Genomic DNA, 15,305 nt, shown 5'->3' with positions numbered 1-15,305 from the left:
ATCCGAAGTGACGAAGGTAAGCATAAACGGAAGGCAACTGGGTTGACAACCTCAATGATCTCGTAATGACCAAAACATAGGACCCAGCTTAACAGAAGGAACCTTCAGAAGTATGTTCCTGGTAGACAACCACACCTTGTTTCCCACCAGCAACTTAGGTTCCATAGATTGTCGCTTATCAGTAAAATAGTTTGCCCTGAGCCACCTCAATGTTTTTCTGAACCTCCCTCCACACCTCCTCCAACCGTTGGACCGCAGAATCAGCCCCAGGACACCCCGAATCCAGCCGGGGAAATTTACCAAAATGGGGGTGAAAACTGTAGGTACAGAAGAACAGTGTTTGGCGTCAGATTTCTGTCGCTGCACAGCGAGAATCCCGAGCCTTACTTCCAGCAGTCTCCCATTCCTCTCCAGCCGCAGAGGAGGTTGCTCAGCAAACTCGTCGGTCCAGGCGCTCTGCCCAGACCAGCTCCGTGGGTTTGCTTGCTGCTGCCACCTCTGGCACAGCTATGACAATACATGCTGCTCAGCAGCGAGATTCTCCAGGGACGAAGTCCCCATGTTGGGCCACTGAGCATGCCCGTGGAGTGATCACCCATTGGGGATCGAAGGTCACGTGCTCAGGTCCTGCTCCTGTTCGGATTGGCCCATCCGAGAAGCCAGGAAGGTCCCGGACGCTCGCGGCTATAAAAGGTTTGCATGGCCGCTCGGCCATGCGCTAGGATAAGACTGTATTTACAGACTACGTGGAGTGAGTGATGTATGCACGTATGAATGTCTCTGGTGAATGACTCATTAAGAAACCCCTACCCTTGGTACGCATGTGTTGTGCAGCCTAGCCTGCTAGCGCCCAGGCTTAGGTGTAGGTAGGACAGAGGTTGAGTCAGGCATCAGTCCTCACCAGGGACTTGGCACGCCTCAGTGCACGTGCTCCACTTCATAGCCAGCGTCTATAGCGGCGCTCGCAGCAGCGACGCCGTGCGCTCAGTGGGCCTAGAAGGACTCTAACCCCGTGGCCTTGGGGTAGAGTTCCGTGGCCGTACACTGTGCGCTCTATTGGCCGGGCTCTGTGAGCTAAACAGGCTCCGGCATTTACGTTCAGCGGTTGTGCGACTCTGTGCATTAACTGAGTTCGCACCTGTTCACATTGGGTGACGTAACCCATGTGTAACTGTTTTTAGGCCGCTCTAATCTTCCGCCATTACTTAGCAGCAGTGTACCACCTCTGCACGGTGGACCCCGGGCTGCGAACGCACCTACTATTATTTTATAATTTGGTGCGTTCCGACAGCCCTAACAGAGAGGAACCAGTGGACTGATTAACCCGATTATTAAATAAGAACTCAGCCACCGGCAGGGAGGAGCACCAATCATCTTGCAGAGACGTGGCAAGACACCGCAAAATTTGCTCAAGTGACTGGTTAGTCCTCTCCGTCTGCCTGTTGGTTTCGGGATGGTAGGCCAAGGAGAAGGTCAAGTCAATACCCAATCTCTTACAAAATGCCCTCCAGAACTTGGACATAAAGTGTACCCCTCTATCAGACACCAAATTCAGAGGCAAACCATGCAACCGCACAACGTGCTCAATAAATAACTTGGATAAAGTTTCTGCGTTAGGTAGTTCTGCCAATGGTACAAATTGTGCCTGTTTACGAAATCTGTTAACCACCACCCAAGCCACAGTTTTGGAGATCAGTGATAAAATCCATAGACAAATGAGTCCAAAGTCTATCCGGAATTGGCAATGGCACCAATTCCCCGGGGCACACGTATCACAAGCAGAAACAAACATGGTGATGTAAGAAGACATGGAGGATGACCAGAACAGTCTAGCAATAGCTCAGCGGGTAGCCGAGACTCCTGGATGCCCACTGAGAGCAGAGTCATGAAACTCCCGGAGAACCCTCAACCGATACTGAACAGGAACGAAGAGCTTATTATCAGGCAATGACGGAGGAGCAAGAGACTGATCCTCACGAATCTCCCGCTCCAACTCGGAGGACACCCCAGCAATGACCACCCCGTGCTGAAGAATGGAGGAAGGAGGTTCAGGAGGCAATACCAGATCCAAACTGCTAGATGGGCATCGGCCTTGACATTCTTGGAGCCAGGCCAAAAGGTGATGGAAAAGTGAAAATGTGAAAAAAAACGACCGCCTTGCCTGTCTAGGAGATAAGCATTTAGCCGACTCAATGTAGGACAGGTTCTTGTGGTCTGTAATCACCATAATCCAATGAACAGCCCCCTCCAAAAAGTGCCTCCATTCTTCAAAAGCCAATTTTATGGCCAATAACGCCTGATTCCTGACATCGTAATTTCTTTCAGCAGGAAAAAAATTCTTGGAGAAAAAGGCACCATGTCTTAAGTTTGTCAAAGAGGCAGGTCCCTGAGACAACACTGCCCCGCCACCCCCACCTCAGAAGAATCCACCTTAACAATGAATGGTTCAGACGGATCGGGCTGGACCAATACAGGAGCAGACATGAAACATTTATTCAATGAAGAAAAATCTGCAACTGCCAGGACCGACCAGTTTCTAAGATCAGCCCCCTTACGAGCGAGATCAGTGAGAGGCTTGACCACCTGAGAAAATCCTTTATCAAATTTACAATAGTAATTGGCAAAGGAAGCTTTCCTGCATTAAGGCTCTCAGCTGCGCACTGCTAGCCACTCCCATATCATATATAAGCTGGTCACTGTTACCTCCATCTACCACCGTCACACGATAACCTCCATGTACCGCTGCAACCTCCTCACTATGACCTCCATCTACCAACTCCTCACTATTGTTACACACGGTTCCCTCACCCGCTCCTGAGGCTGCCCTGTACCTCTGCGAGGTCCCTGTCAGGATCCTTGCTCTCTATGTCCCTCGGCATCTGGCTGCTTCTCTCTCCCCCACTTCCTGTTACGCTGCCAGCAGGCCTCCAGGGAGAATGCTTAGGACACGCACACGATTACCTCCGATCTCTTAAAGTGACAGGGTGCATTTTTTGAAAATTTCAATTAACCAATGGCAGCGCACTGATTACTAATTGTGGCCCCTGAGTCATAGGGAGGGTGCCGGAACAACGAGTAACTACTCTTGCTATATCTTTTCCTGTTCTGACTGCGCTGTTATAGCATTCCGTTTGGCATTCTGTTTACACTGTTTGCTTCCGCAGAATATCAGTGACCAGTTGTTCAGCTATCCTAAGACACCTGTACCTATATACTCAAGTGCCATCCCGTTCCGTCACTCGCCATCCGAACCCATGGACTAAGCTAAAGTTGCTGGAGCCAGCTTCCTCTGTTGTGAATTCCCTTGCTTGGAGTTCTGAGCTGGTTGATGGAGGTTTCCCACCTGACGATGATTGGGAACCTGGGATTGCTGGCTGGGAGCCTATAGTTGAGCTGGCTGCTCTTGGAGATTACAGGTGATTTCCTCCGTGTGTATTTGGAGTTTTTTTTGTCCCGTGTTGTGAGTTCATTCTCTGGTTCACCAATTGTGAGTTCTCCTTCCAGACTCCCTCTGGTGGTAACAGGAGGTAGTGAGGCTGATTTGATCGGTGGAGATCTGCCACCTGAGAATGAGGATGACGATTGGACCTCAGGAGTCTTAGATTGGATTTAAGACAGCCGACGCCCTATTCAGTTGCTGGTGATTCCTTCTGGCTTGTCAGCTCTGTTCCAGTCATCTAAAGCTAAGTTTTTCTGCTAATGTTCACACTTGATTTTGTTGGTCTATTCAGTTTTTTGTGTGGTCAGCCAGCCCCGGCTTTGGGCTGTGCTGAATTTCCACTCTTATTTATCAGTATTTTGCCAATTTGCTTTTTGTCCCTTACTAGTTTCATCTCTTTTTGCAGCAGGTTGCATTTGGCGCTGGTCGGCACACCGTGAAACGGACACATGCGCCGCCAAACGCATACTGCGCACGGCCTGCGCCCCCAGTGATAAAGATAGGGGATGCAGGACGCATGCAGCGTCATGCGCCGGTAGGCGGAGCTACCGGCGGAGGCGCGGCAGGGGGCAGGGCTTAGCGGCAGCCATGCGCAGGCCGTCGCTGCCCTCAAAATCGCAAATGTGAAACTAGCCTAAGGGGTCAAAATGCCTTTTTGGTGTACAGAGGATTTAATTTTTGGGATTTATCTTGTCTCCATCGACTACTGAAATGGACCCGGCCAAGGTACAGGCCGGTTATGATTGGGCTCAGCCTACTTGTTTGAAGGCTCTCCAGAAGTTTTGGGGTTTTGCTAATTCCTATCGTAAGTTTATAGGTAATTATTCTGGTATTGTCAAACCACTGATTGATCTGACCAAGAAAGGCGCTAATGTGCTGAATTGGTCTCCTGAGGCTATCTCAGCATTTCAGGAGCTTAAGCAGAGATTTACTTCAGCTCGTTTTACGGCAACCTGATGTCTCACTTCCATTTCAGGTGGAGGTAGATGCTTCTGAGATTGGTGCAGGAGCTGTTTTGTCCCAAAAAGACCCTGTGACTTCTAAGATGAATCCCTGTGCCTTCTTTTCTCAAAAGTTCTCCCCATCTGGACACAACTATGACGTGGGGAATCGGGAATTGTTGGCCATGAAGTGGGCATTTGAGGAGTGGAGACATTGGTTGGAGGGAGCTAGACATCAAGTTATGGTCCTCACCGATCACAAGAATTTGATTTATCTGGAGTCGGCCAAACGCTTGAATCCTAGACAGGCTAGATGGGCCTTATTTTTCACGTGTTTTAATTTTGTGGTGTCTTTTCTTCCGGGCACTAAGAATGTTAAGGCAGACGCCCTTTCTAAGAGTTTCTTTGCCGATTCTCTTAGTGTGACCGAGCCTACTACCATCCTAGGTGAGGGGGTAGTTCTTTCTGCCATTTCGCCCGATTTGAGACGCGCCCTGGAGGAACTTCAGGAGGATAAACCTGAGCGTTGCCCTATGGGAAAATTGTATGTTCCGGACCAGTGGAGAAAGAGAGTGATGTCTGAAATTCATTGTTCCGCATTGGCTGGTTATCCAGGTATTTTTGGTACCAGAGATTTGGCGAGTCGGTCCTTTTGGTGGCCTGCCTTATCTCGTGACGTCAGGAATTTTGTACAGTCCTGTGGGACTTGTTCTCGGTCTAAACCCTGTTCTCGTTCTAGTGGGTTGCTGATGCCCTTGCCGGTGCCCAAGAGGCCATGGACCCATGTCAATGGAATTTATTTCTGATCTTCCTGTCTCTCAGAGAATGACTTATCTGGGTGATTTGTGATAGCTTTTCGAAGATGATCCATCTTGTACCACTCCCAAAGTTGCCATCTTCCGCTGAGTTGGTGCCCTTGTTTTTACAACAGGTGGTTTGGTTACATGGGATTCCTGAGAACAATGTGTCCGACAGAGGAGTCCAGTTTGTTTCCAGATTCTGGAAAGCCTTTTTTCCAATCTGGGAATTCAGTTATCCTTCTCCTCCGCGTTTCATCCCCAGACCAATGGACAGACTGAGAGAACAAACCAGACCTTGGAGTCTTATTTGAGTTGTTTTATATCTGATCAGGATGATTGGGTCTCATTTTTGCCCTTGGCTGAATTCGCACTGAACAATAGAGCTAGTTCTGCCACTTTGATGTCACCCTTTTTCTGTAATTTTGGGTTTCATCCTCGATTCTCTTCAGGGAAAGTGGAATCTTCGTCCTGCCCAGGTGTGGACACTGTGGTTAAGAGAATGCAGCAGATATGGGACCAAGTGGTGGATAAGTTGTCACTCTCTCAGGAAAAGGCCCAGCGATTTTCCAACCGGCATAGGACCATTGGTCCCCGATTTAAAGTGGGTGATATGGTTTGGTTGTCTAAGAATATTCCTATGAAGGTTGCATCTCCTAAATTTAAGACAAAGATTTATTGGTCCTTATAAGATTTTGGAAATTCTTAATCCTGTTTCGTTTCGATTGGCTCTTCCAGTTACGTTCAAGATCCATAACGTATTTCACAAATCTCTGTTGAAGAGGTTTGTTGAGCCTGTGGTTCCTATGGCAGCACCTTCTGACCCTGTGTTGGTAGAAGGCAATGTGGAATATGAGGTAGAGAAAATATTGGATTCTCGTTTGGTTAGACGGAGACTCCAGTATTTGGTCAAATGGAAGGGTTATGGTCAGGAGGATAATTCTTGGGTCTCTGCCTCCGATATTCAAGCCAATAGATTGGTTCGTGCTTTTCACCGGGCCCATCCTGATCGGCCTGGTGGCGTGGATGAGGGGGTACTGTTGTGAGCTCATTCTCTGGTTCACCAGTTGTGAGTTCTCCTTCCAGACTCCCTCTGGTGGTAACAGGAGGTAGTGAGGCTGATTTGATCGGTGGAGATCTGCCACCTGAGAATGAGGATGACGATTGGACCTCAGGAGTCTCAGATTGGATTTAAGACAGCCGACGCCCTATTCAGTTGCTGGTGATTCCTTCTGGCTTGTCAGCTCTTGGTTTTCAACTCTGCTCCAGTCATCTAAAGCTAAGTTTTTCTGCTAATGTTCACACTTGATTTTGTTCGTCTATTCAGTTTTTTTGCGTGGTCAGCCAGCCCCGGCTGGGGGCTGTGCTGAATTTCCACTCTTATTTATCAGTATTTTGCCGATTTGCTTTTTGTCCCTTACTAGTTTGGTCTCTTTTTGCTGTCTCAGAATATTTCAGAGTGCTGATATAGTGGGAGAAGTCTATTAACTTCAGGGTTAATTTTGCCATCAGAAGGGTTGGACGTTATTTTTGTAGGGTTTTTTGCAGGTTGCAGACAGTGTCTTTACTTTCCTTTCTAGTTAGTTTGGGCCCCATCGTTTGCTCAGCCTATTTTCCTACCTGTGTTTGTGCCTTCATCTTGTTTCACCGTCAATACATGTGTGGGGGCTATTTATTCCTTTGGGGTCTGCTCTGGGGCAGTTTTCCCCTTGTCATGCTTCAGGCTTATTTAGTCCTCCGGCTGTGACGAAGCATCTAGGAACATCGTAGGTACGCTCCACGGCTGCTGCTAGTTGTGTGGTAGGATCAGGGATCTGCAATCTGCATAGTTACCAACCTCTCTGGTTTTCTGCGACTTAGCTTTTGGTTTTCCCCTGCCTGATTTGCATGGTTCAGCAAAGTGATTCTTTTGCTAATCCGTTGCATCTAATCTGGTTGTCTTTTTTTGCTTTCTGTTTTGCTGCTAGGGTTCAGCGTGCTCCCTGCTGGGGGCAGCGCTGGGCCCTGCTTCATATGTGGCAGCTTGTTCAGTCCCGTTATGCATCTTTTTGCTTTGCTGCCAGTTTATACCAGAGTGCTGATCTAGCGGGGATGAGGTTGTGTGACCTCAGGTTTTTTGTACATCAGAAGTGTTGAACTTTTTTAGGGTTTTGTGGGTGATTGCAGACAGTATCTTTTCTGTCCTGTCTAGACAGCTTTGGCCCCACCATTTGCTCAGTCTGTTCTCTGCCTGTGTTTGTGTCTGATCTTGTCTCACCGACAATATATGTTTGGGGGCTGTCTATTCCTTTGGGGATCTGCTCCAGGGCAGTTTAGATTTCACCTGTCTTTAGGCTTAGTTAGTTCTCCAGCTGTGACGAAGCGTCTAGGGCATCGTAGGAACGCTCCACGGCTACTGCTAGTTGTGTTGATAGGATCAGGGGTCTGCAATCCGCTTAGTTAAGAAACCTCTCTGGTCTTCTGGTGGCTTAGCCTGTTCCTGCCATCCTCCTCGGTGACCCATTCATAACATTCCTCCCATCTACCCGGAACCTGACTACCCTCGCCAGAGCCAGCTTCATCTCTCATACCCTGTGCCGCCAGTCAGCTCCACCATATCTGTTTACCCGTTTGTCCCGCTGGGACAGCTGTCACGTGTCCGGGGTCTAACTGGAGGTAGCACCTATGTTCCCCAGGTATTCCACTCTGGTCCTGTTCGAGGGATCTTACTACAGATACCAGGAGCTCACTAGTTACGCCCCCTTCGGAGCCCCCCGGACTGAGGTCCCAAGGTTCCACTCAAAAAATAAAAAACGAATGTGAACTTCATCACCTGTGCCTCAGCTTCCATTTGTTACGGATCACTCCGGCCATGGAATCCAAAGTATCCCAGAGACCTCCGACGTTGGAGCTTTGACAAGGTGACCCGTCTAAGGGCCCCATCACACAGAGACTCATCAGCGATCCCGACTACGATATGAACTTGTCAGGATCGCTGGTGTCACTACATGATCGCTGGTGAGCTGCCAAATAGGCAGCTTCACCAGTGATCAGCACCAGCGACCACGAGCGCTCACGTCGCTGTGTACCTTAGATACCAGCGTGCTGGAGCAGAGCTGGTAACTAAGGTAAACATCGGGTTTCTAAGCTCCGTGACGCACTTAGAAACCGGCTGTTTACCTTGGTTACCAGCTTCCTGCATCAGCGAGCTGGTAACTAAGGTACACAGAGGGTTTCTAAGCGCCGCGACAACCCGAATTGATCTGCGTTTTCAGGAACGTTCCAGGGAGATCAAGAGACAAAAGGCCCCACCCCCTGGGCTCTACGTCACCTAAGTCGGCTACCTCGTCTTCCTTCCCTGAGGCCATGGAGGTTGATCGTGTAAGTTTGGCCAGCCGCCGCGTCACAAAGCTGTCTCTACTGCGGTAGTCTTGAGCACCTGATTCGTACCTGTCCAAAGAGGTCGGAAAACTTCTGTGCCTAGGTTCGGTTGGAGGCCACCCTAGGGAACAATCCTCTCCATCATTGCAAATCTTGGTCGCCGTGTCCTTCGGAGCAATAAAATTCTCTGAACTCTGTTTGCTGAATTCTGGAGCCGCAGGGAACTTCATACAGCAGGCAGTTGTGGATCATTACCGCTTACCAGTCCAGTGTCTTCCTGATCCATTGCGGGTGACCGCCGTAGATGGCAAACCACTGACCAAGCCCGTCCAGTTTCAGACCGAGCCTATGGAACTCTGGGTAGGTCTAACGCATTCTGAAAGAATTCGTTTTTATGTGTACCCCGGTTTGTCTCATCCCTTGCTTTTACGTCTACTATGGCTTCAGATGCATGAACCGGTCCTAAATAGGAGAACAGGAGAGGTTCTGCGTTGGGGAGATTGCTGCATGGAACGATGCCTAACCCAAATTCAACCCGTATCACCTCCAGTCCAACCAGTCTCTCTGCCAGGGTTACTATCCTCTTACTGGTCCTTCTCTGATGTCTTTGGGAAAAAGGAGGCTGAGAGACTACCTACACAGGTCGTATGACTGTCCGATTGATCTTCTCCCCGAAACATCCCCCCTCGCAGGAGAGTTCATCCTCTTTCTCAAGCAGAGACTCAGGCCATGTCAAACTACAGTTGTGGCCAAAAGTATTGACACCCCTGCAATTCTGTCAGTTAATACTCAGTTTCTTCCTGAAAATGATTACAAACACAAATTCTTTGGTATTATTATCTTCATTTAATTTGTCTTAAATGAAAAAAAAAAAAAACACAAAAAGAATTGTCCTAAAGCCAAATTGGATATAATTCCACACCAAACATAAGAGGGTAGACAAAAGTATTGGCACTGTTCGAAAAATCATGTGATGCTTCTCTAATTTGTGTAATTAACAGCACCTGTAACTTACCTGTGGCACCTAACAGGTGTTGGCAATAACTAAATCACACTTGCAGCCAGTTGACATGGATTAAAGTTGACTCAACCTCTGTCCTGTGTCCTTGTGGGTAGCCACATTGAGCATGGAGAAAAGAAAGAAGACCAAAGAACTGTCTGAGGACTTGAGAAACCAAATTGTGAGGAAGCATGAGCAAGCTCAAGGCTACAAGTCCATCTCCAAAGACCTGAATGTTCCTGTGTCTACCGTGCGCAGTGTCATCAAGAAGTTTAAAGCCCATGGTACTGTGGCTAACCTCCCTAGATGTGGATGGAAAAGAAAAATTGAAAAGAGATTTCAACGCAAGATTGTGCGGATGTTGGATAAAGAACCTCGACTAACATCCAAACAAGTTCAAGCTGCCCTGCAGTCCGAGGGTACAACAGTGTCAACCCGTACTATCCGTCGGCGTCTGAATGAAAAGGGACTGTATGGTAGGAGACCCAGGAAGACCCCACTTCTTACCCCGAGACATAAAAAAGCCAGGCTGGAGTTTGCCAAAACTTACCTGAAAAAGCCTAAAACATTTGGAAGAATGTTCTCTGGTCAGATGAGACAAAAGTAGAGCTTTTTGGGCAAAGGCATCAACATAGAGTTTACAGGAGAAAAAAAGAGGCATTCAAAGAAAAGAACACGGTCCCTACAGTCAAACATGGCGGAGGTTCCCTGATGTTTTGGGGTTGCTTTGCTGTCTCTGGCACTGGACTGCTTGACCTTGTGCATGGCATATGAAGTCTGAAGACTACCAACAAATTTTGCAGCATAATGTAGGGCCCAGTGTGAGAAAGCTGGGTCTCCCTCAGAGGTCATGGGTCTTCCAGCAGGACAATGACCCAAAACACACTTCAAAAAGCACTAGAAAATGGTTTGAGAGAAAGCACTGGAGACTTCTAAGGTAGCTAGCAATGAGTCCAGACCTGAATCCCATAGAATACCTGTGGAGAGATCTAAAAATGGCAGTTTGGAGAAGGCACCCTTCACATATCAGGGACCTGGAGCAGTTTGCCAAAGAAGAATGGTCTAAAATTCCAGCAGAGCATTGTAAGAAACTCATTGATGGTTACCGGAAGCGGTTGGTCGCAGTTATTTTGGCTAAAGGTTGTACAACCAAGTATTAGGCTGAGGGTGCCAATACTTTTGTCTGGCCCATTTTTGGAGTTTTGTGTGAAATGATCAATGTTTTGCTTTTTGCTTCATTCTCTTTTGTGTTTTTTCATTTAAGACAAATTAAATGAAGATAATAATACTAAAGAATTTGTGTTTGCAATCATTTTCAGGAAGAAACTGAGTACTATCTGACAATTGCAGGGGTGTCAATACTTTTGGCCACAACTGTACATACAAGAAAGCCTGGCAAGAGGATTTATCCGAAATCATCTTCGCCGGCAGGAGCAGGATTCTTCATTGTGAAGAAAAAGGACGGATCCCTGCGGCCCTGTATCGACTTACTGGAGCCTAAACCAGATCACGGTAAAAAACAAGTATCCATTACCTCTTATTTCAGAGCTGTTTGATTGTCTCAGAGGGGCCAAAATCTTCCCAATTTGGATCTCAGAGGGGCCTACAACCTGATCCGAATCAGAGGAGACGAATGTAAAACATCCTTTAACACCTGTGATGGCCACTACGAATACCTGGTAATGCCGTTTGGCCTAAGCAATGCACCCGCGATCTTTCAGGAGTTTGCTAATGACATTTTCAGGGATCTGCTCTATACTTGTGTCGTTGTCTACCTGGACGACATTCTGATCTTCTCTGCAGACTCGTCCTCGCACCGAAGGCAAGTGCGTCTGGTCCTACAAAGACTCACAGAGAACAAGCTTTATGCCAAATTTGAGAAATGACTCCTTGAACAATCCTCTTTGCGTTTCCTCAGTTACATTGTATCCTCCACAGGATTAGATGGACCCAGAGAAGTTGTCTGCCGTCCTCAAGTTGCTTCGACCATCTGGGCTAAAAGCCATACGATTCTTGGGGTTCACCAACTACTACCGGCAATTCATCCCACACTTTTCCACCCGAGTGGCGCCCATCACAGCTTTAACCCAGAAAGGTGTAAACTGCAAGGAATTGTCCCCGAGGCAGAGGCGGCCTTTGTTTCTCTCAAAAAAGCCTTCGCTTTCGCACCCATTCTCCATCGTCCGAATTCTAATGAGCAATTTATTTTTGAGGTAGACACTTCCTCCATAGGTGCAGGAGCAGTTCTTACCCAGAAAACGTCTACCGGTCAGATGATCTAATAGCGGTCTACAAATATCTAAAGGGCTGTCACATTGTAGAAGGATCAACTTTATTCTCATTTGCACAAGGAAAGACTAGAAGCAATGGGATGAAACTGAATGGGAGGAGACACAGATTAGATATTAGAAAAAACTTTTTGACAGTTAGAGTGATCAATGAGTGGAACAGGCTGCCACGAGAAGTGGCGAGTTCTCCTTCAATGGAAGTCTTCAAACAGAGGCTGGACAGACATCTGACTGGGATGATTTAGCGAATCCTGCTTTGAGCAGGGGGTTGGACCAGATGGCCCAGGAGGTCCCTTCCAACTCTACGATTCTATGATCTCCTGTGGTTTTATTTCTAAGGTTTCCCCCCCCCCCGCAGAAAGGACTATTCCGTTGGAGAGCAAGAATTGTTGGCTATCAATTTAACTCTGTAAGAATGGAGACATCTTCTTGAGGGAGCTCTTCATCAGGTGGTCATATTCACCGATCATCAAAACCTTGCCTACCTCCAATCCGCATACAGGCTGAATCCCCGTCAGTTTTTTTGCTCATTTTAATTTTGTCCTTCACTTCCGTCCAGCTGACAAAAACGTCAAGGCAGACGCACTCTCCAGAGCATTTTTGCCTCCTGAGCTGGAAGAAGAACCTCAGCACATTATTGAACCTTAAAGGTTAGTCTCAGTTGCCTCTATTGTGACCGCCTCGGAACGTAATCGTGTCCTGCTGTGGGGCCATTCTTCCAATTTGGCTGGCCACGCTGGTCAGAAAAAGACACAGCAATCACCCGTTACTGGGTGGCCTGCCATGGGTAAGCATATCTGGGAGTATGTCGCAGCCTGTCCTTCATGTGCCCGTAACAAGACTGATAAACACCTACCAGCCGGTAGGCTTCAGCCTCTTTCGATTCCGTCGGCTCCATGGCAGCACATCGCAATGGATTTCATCACAGATCTTACCATCTCTACCGGCTGTTCAGTGGTATGGGTTGTGGTGGACCACTTCTCTAAGATGGCTCACTTCGTTCCGCTACCCGGTCTCCCGTCTGCTTCTGAACTTGGGGATCACTTCATTCAGCACATCTTCCATCTCCATGGATTTCCTCTCCACATCATGTGCGGCAGGGCCACCTAGTTCACCTCAAAGTTCTGGAGAGCATTCTGTAAACTGGTAAAAATAGAACTAGATTTTATTTCAGCATACCAACCCTAATCCAATGGGCAAGTGGAGAGGACCAATCAAATCCTGGCTGGATTCCTGCACCATTTCGTCAATGCACACCACGACGACTGGGTAGAGTTACTGCCCTGGGCGGAATTCTCCTACAACAACCAAGTAAGTGAATCTTCTGGAAAATTTCCCTTTCAGATTGCGTTTGGACTCCAACCCAGAATTCCTCTTCCTATCTCTGGACCGTCTGGCGTTCCAACAGCCGATATCTTTACCAAAGATTTCTCGAAAATTTGGAGAGATACCAAGAAGGCTTTGGAGAGAGACTCTCAACGTATGAAAGGGCATGCGGACAAAAGACGCCTGGATGCTCCTAACTTTTGCCCCAGAGACAAGGTATGGCTCTCCTCCAAGTACATCCGTCTGAAGTTGCCTTCCTTCAAATTGGATCCCCTTGGATTCATTGGGGCCTTTGAAGTCGAGACAAATCAACCCGGTCGCTTACAAACTGGAATTACATACTTCCTTACGTGTGCCTAACTCCTTTCATGTTTCCCTCCTCAAACCAGTAGATTTAAGCTCCTTCTTTAAGGACCTGGGTACCACTCCAGATCCTGTCTCTGAGGATGATATTTTTGAAGTAGAGCATATCTTGGCCACTAAGAAAGGGGTAAGACCTATTACCTGGTGGACTGGAAGGGCTTTGGTCCTGATAAGTCTTGGGAGCCTAAAGAGAAAATCCAGGCCCCTCTCTGTTAAGACTGGGTCACCGAGGAGGAGAGCAAGCCCAAGCTAAGCCACAGAAAACCAGAGAGATTGGTAACTAAGCGGAGGGCAGACCCCTGATCCTATCCACACAACTAGCAGTAGCCGGGGAGCGTGCCTATGATGATCCAAGACGCCTCGGCACAGCTGGAGAGCTAAATAAGCATAAAGCAAGAAAGGGGAAATCTAAACTGCCCCAGAGCAGACTCCAAAGGAATAGATAGCCCCCAAACATATATTGTCGGTAAGACAAGATGAAAACACAAACGCAGGCAGGAAAATAGACTGAGCAAATGATGGGGCCCACACTGACAAGACAGGAAAGGAAAGACTGTCTGCAATCACGCAAAAAACCCTGCAAAAAGTCCAACACGTCTGATGCAAAAAATACCGAAGTCGTACGACTTTGCCCACTATATCAGCACTCTGGCATATTCTGAAAGCAGAGCAAAAAGAGGCCAATCTAATAAGTGACAAAAACAAACTGGCACAAGCAGTAACATATGGATGGTGATTCAGCACAGTCCCAGCCAGAGCTGGCTGACCCACACTAAACTGAGAGACAAAACCAGATCAAATGTAAACAGAATAGCAAAGAACACTTAGCTGAGCATGCAGGGACTGAGCTGGAAACTAAGACCTCAGCAGGAACAGGAAGAAAATCACCAGCAGGGATAGAGGGAGTCGGCTGTCTTAAATCCCAATCTGAAACCCCAGCTCTCCAATCTTTGTCCTCATTAACAGGTAGCAAGCCTCTGTTAATCAGATCAGCTCCATTACCGCCAGTAACCAGAGGGAGCCCAGAAAGAGAACTCGCAACCCCTCTGTCAATTTGACCAGCTCCACAACCTTCAGTAATAACCAGAGGGAGGCCAGAAAGCGAATTCACACCTCTCCTTCTTAAAAGACCACGCAGGCTTGAAAAAGAGGGGGATAGTTACACCCGGTTCTGGCGCTGCCCCCAGTTCTGATCCGTCACCCACTCCCGAGGCTGCCCCTGTACCTCTGCGAGGATCCTCGCTCTGTCTGTCCCTCAGCGTTCTGCTGCTTCTTCTGTCTCACCCACTTCCTGGCACGCTGCCAGCAGGCCTCCAGGGAGAATGCTTAAGACACATACGCGCTTACCTCCAGTCTCTTAAAGGGACTGCGCAATTTTTGAAAATTTCAATTAACCAATGGCAGCGCACTGATCACTACAGTGTGGCACCTCAGTCATAGGGAGGGTGCCGGAGCAACAAGTATCTACTTTTGCTATATCCAGTTCTGCTCCCGGTGTGTCTGCGCTGTTATAGCATTCCATTTGTCACTCTGCTTATACTGTTTGTTTCTGCAGAATATCAGTGACCAGTTGTTCGGATATCCTAAGACGACACCTGTACCTATATACTCAAGTGCCATCCCGTTCCGTCACTCACCATCCAAACCCCTGGACTACACTAAAGTTGCTGGAGCCAGCTTCCTCCCATCCACCCGGAACCTGACTACCCTTGCCAGAGCCAGCTTAATCTGATACCCGGTGTCCGCTGGTCAGCTCCACCATATCTGTAATATCTGTTTACCCGTTTGTCC

Source organism: Dendrobates tinctorius, unplaced genomic scaffold (assembly GCF_039654945.1).
Source record: "Dendrobates tinctorius isolate UK_male_01 unplaced genomic scaffold, ASM3965494v1 ptg000096l, whole genome shotgun sequence".
NCBI lineage: Eukaryota > Metazoa > Chordata > Amphibia > Anura > Dendrobatidae > Dendrobates > Dendrobates tinctorius.
This window is presented reverse-complemented; position numbering follows the sequence as displayed.